The sequence below is a fragment of the Martes martes genome, assembly GCF_963455335.1.
Source record: "Martes martes genome assembly, chromosome: 2".
Classification (NCBI taxonomy): domain Eukaryota; kingdom Metazoa; phylum Chordata; class Mammalia; order Carnivora; family Mustelidae; genus Martes; species Martes martes.
In genome coordinates, this window is record NC_137889.1 from 9,846,163 (window position 1) to 9,850,647 (window position 4,485).

The following is a 4,485-nucleotide window of genomic DNA, read 5'->3' on the forward strand; positions in this document are numbered from 1 at the left end:
ATTTATTTATTTATTTGAAAGGGAGAGAGAGAGAAATGAACAGGGGAGGGGGAGAGGGATTAAAGTCCTCAAGCAGACTCCCTGCTGTGCATGGAGCCAGATGGGGGCATGGATCCCAGGACCCTAAATCATGACCTGAGCAAAAATCAAGAGTCAGATGCTCAAACGACTGAGCCACCCAGGTACTCCTGTGTTTTGCTATTCCCATAGCTATAGAGTGAAAACACCTCTTAAAATATGTACTTATCTAATTAGGAATAATTATTCTTATTGATTTGGAAGTTTCTTACATATTCTAGATATGAGTTGTTTACCTTTTTGATATCTTGTGGGTAACTATTCACATTTTGATATCTTGTGGGTAACTATTCACATATTGAAAAACTTCTTCCCTCTTTAATAGTTACTAAATGGATGAATATGCAAAAGGCCATAGTATATGAGGAGATTAATGAAAAAGCTGAATTATGGCTTACATCAACAATATAAAAGACAACCTTCCTTCAAGTGGCCAGAAAGATGACCAACATTCAGACCGAGTAGGCCCACCAAAAGCACCCAACCATCTTTCAAAATAAGAAGAGTGTCCGGCTATAGGAATGGCAAGGAGGAGTTCCTGTGATACTACAAAAACATTGGTCTGTACTTCAGGATGCTCAAGGAGGCCACTGAAGGCGTGGATATTGACAAGGGATGCCCCTTTACTGGTGATGTCTCCATCCAAGTATGGATTATGTTTAGTGTGGTGACCTAGATGATGACAATGCAGAGGACCACTGTTATCCACCAAGACTACCACCACTACATCCAAAAGTACAACCACTGTGAGAAACACCATAAGAACATGTCTGTGCACCTGTCACCCTACTTCAGGGTTGTCCAGATTGGGGATATTGTCACAGTGGGACAGAGAGCCAGTCCTTAAATAAGACTGTATGATTCAATGAGTTCAAAGTCAGGAAGGCCACCGGCACCAGGAAGCAATTCCAGAAGTTCTGAAGTTCTGAGATGAGACATCTGCCCACATCCCTGAAGAAAACAGAGTTAATTCTCCTCAAAAAAAAAAAAAAAAAAAAAAAATATATATATATATATATATGTATATACAGACACACACATATAATAGAGATAACATTCATACAAAAATAATCCAATGGCAAAGGCAAGCAAGAGAACAAATATCCTTGAGTATCTGCAGACAACTTGACGATGGATGTGGACATCCATTTGCAATGGGATTTGAAGTTTTGAGTCAATCCTACTTAAACATAAAAGAGTATGAATTCCCCAGATAATATCTGGCTGGTACCATTTTTTTAAAAAGATATATAATACTTTTCTTATGAGAACCACATGTGAGTATAATTATTTTTATGAAATAAACAGAGTTAGTTCACGCAGTACTAAAGAACAATAATGTTATACAATGATTAAAGAGAAATTAGTGCAATTTTAACTTTTAATTATGATGGCTTTCTTCGTGGGTCATAGTCTAATCTTACATGAAAAGCTGTTTTCATAACACTGATATACTTGTACAATTTAATATGTGTTAAAGTAATACGTGCATGAAAAATTAAGGGTCACTAATAAGGCTTACAAAGCTGAAATTACTATTGCAGTTAGCTTAATCATAGCAATGTCTTTCCCTTGATTTTGGATTTATAATTCTATTAGATACAATATGTAGTTTTCTAATTATAAGGAAAAACAGGGAAGAGATTCTGTAACAGTCTGGACGTTGTTGTATAGCACTACATTTCCTTCATTTGTCATGATATTGTCTCTTTTGTGCTAAAGTTCTGGAAATTCCTTTCAGCTATAATTGTTATTATAAAGATCACGCCACGTGTATTAAGAAGATCTCAATAGAAAGATACAGAATCCTGGGGCAACTGACAGGCTCAGTCAGTTAATCTTCTGACTCTCAATATCCTCTCAGGTCATGATCTCAGGGTCGTGAGACTGAACCCCACATCTGGCTTCACATTCAGCACAGAGTCTGCTTGAGACTCTCTCTCTCCCTCTGCTTCTGGCCCTCCTGTCTCTCTCTCTCTATCTCTGTCTCAAGAAATAAAATGTTTTAAAAAGGGGCACCTGGTGGCTCAGTCGTTAAACATTTGCCTTAGCTCAGGTCATGATCCCAGTGTCCTGGGATCCAGCCCCGCATCTAGCTCCCTGCCCAGAGGGAAGCCTACTTCTCGCTCTCCCACTCCCCCCTACTTGTGTTCCCTCCCGTACTGTTTCTCTCTCTGTCAATAAATAAATAAATAAATAAATAAATAAATAAAATCTTTTTAAAAATATGAAAAAAAACCAGAATCCCACTCAAAAGTATCTGCTCACTAATTTATGGTATTTCAGAAAATTTGCTTTCTAGCAGAAGTGTCTCTATCCAACTTCTTTCCCTTTGGACCAGCCTTTGCATTATGTATCAGACTAGCCTCTGATAACATAACCAGTCTCTGAACATGAACAGTGCTTGGTAAATAACAAAGACATATAACAAATAATTTCAGGTTGACTATTTAAAATAGAAAATGTAATATGAATTCTTGTTATATAGCCTTCCTTAATCAATAAAGTATGGCACTATATCCATCATGCAAGATAACTGGGGATAAAGAAAAAAAAAAACTCCTTTTCTACTTTTTAATTCCTTAATATATGAAGACCTTGAAACATAATCAATATTATGAATCAATGTTTACAAGAAATGTGTTACTTGTTGGTCTGCATTTTAACTTTAATTGCTTTTTTATATGGTAAAACAAAAAGAAGTAAAAAAGAATAGATAATGAGGACAATAAAACAAATAGATAAGAACTGAAACTTTATGAAATAATATGAGTTCTGTATAAAATTAATTTCTTTTCAAAATACTTAGTAATTATCCTTAAAAGCATTAAAGGATATTAAAAATAAATTGTGAAAATTCGGGTCCTGGCTCTGCTGCTGTTACACATAAGCTTTGAGCCATTCAGCAACTTTTTTCAAAGCTTAGGGCATTATTTGCTTCATTACTACACTGCAAACTTAGGACCTATAAAGAAAATCATTAGGAACACATTAGTATTTTAAATTCTGTAACTGATAATAAAATTCTATTTAGGAGAAGTTACTGTCTTTTATGTTGTTTAATGTATAATTAATTATTGTGTGTCAAGTCATACTGTTGAAGCTTCATTTCTTTATTCCCTCCTTCTATCATTCATATAACCCTCATACATTTATTCAATGCTCTAGGCTAAGCTCTAGGAGCACAACTGAACAAACGCTTGTGGCAGTTCAGTCTAACGTAGCATGTGCCAACTTTTGGCTTGTGAACTCTTTCATTAAGATGTGAAAAGAGTGGGGCACCTGGGAGGCTCAGCTGGTTAAATGTCTGACTCTTGGTTTCTGCTCAGGTGATGATCTCATGGATTGTGAGCCCCGCATTGGGCTCCATGGTCACTGGGGAGCCTGCTTGAAGAGTCTCTCCCTCTGTCTCTCCTCCAGCTTGTGCTCTCTCTCTCTCAAATAAATAAATAAATCTTAAAAAAAAAAAAAGATGTTAAAAGGGGCTCTTTTGTTAAGGTAATAGCAGCCTAGGTATCAAATTTCTATTTCCTTAGCAACATGATAATTTGCAAATCTTTAGAAAATGAAACACTTAAGAAATTTAAAATTAAAAAATGAAACATTTAAGAATTTCTGAACACGTACTGAATAAGCTCATGTAAAGATTAGTTAGGATCAGATCAGTTGCTTAAGATTCAACTAGTTGATATATCTAGGTCTTATCAGCTAACTGGTGTTTGCTTCTATATTAGAAGACCATTGATTTCTATTTTTTTTTATAAGCGCTTAACTGAATTCACTCAATGTGTGAAACACATTTTTTTTCTTTTAATTTTCACGTAAATGTCTCAATTTTATCATGGTAGTTTTAACTAGTAGACTATTGTAATTTGTTTTTATTTGTATTGTATATTATTTAATTTTGTCCAAAGTTGACATATAGACAAACCAGAAATAAGTGACATTATGTCAAAGTAGAAGTTAATGAGGAAAACCAGTATTTTAATTATTCTATAGATTGTTTTAAGATTTAGAGGTATATAACTCCTATTTGTCTGATCAATACTTTTACGTAGGAACATTAAATGTTTCAAAAACTTTAAAAATCAGTATTAGGGTGAGAAAATGTAGTGACTAACATTCAATAGGACTATTTATTGCTAATAAATTCTCATCATCAAGCTGCATTGCTAAAAAAGGTATCACGAATTGAAGTCATATATCCCTCCTCTCACTGCATCATTTATAACTAAAATGGAAATCATATAAGCAACTTTACTGATGAATTTATAGACTGGAAAATGCAAAAACTATTCAAACATCAGATCATGCAAGAAGTCTGCTCAGTTTCTGATCCTGCAATATAGTATTACATTTCTGTCTAAACTTTAAAATATGTCTAGTTTCTAGGCCAAATATAATGTA

General features: G+C 34.5%; 1 pseudogene across 1 annotated transcript; it reads left to right on the top strand.

Annotated features, from left to right (window-relative positions):
* Positions 1–519: 519 nt before the first annotated feature.
* Positions 520–999, top strand: LOC308338667 (small ribosomal subunit protein uS17-like; annotated as a pseudogene). The gene has a single exon. The product of its transcript is annotated as a small ribosomal subunit protein uS17-like (transcript).
* Positions 1,000–4,485: the final 3,486 nt, after the last annotated feature.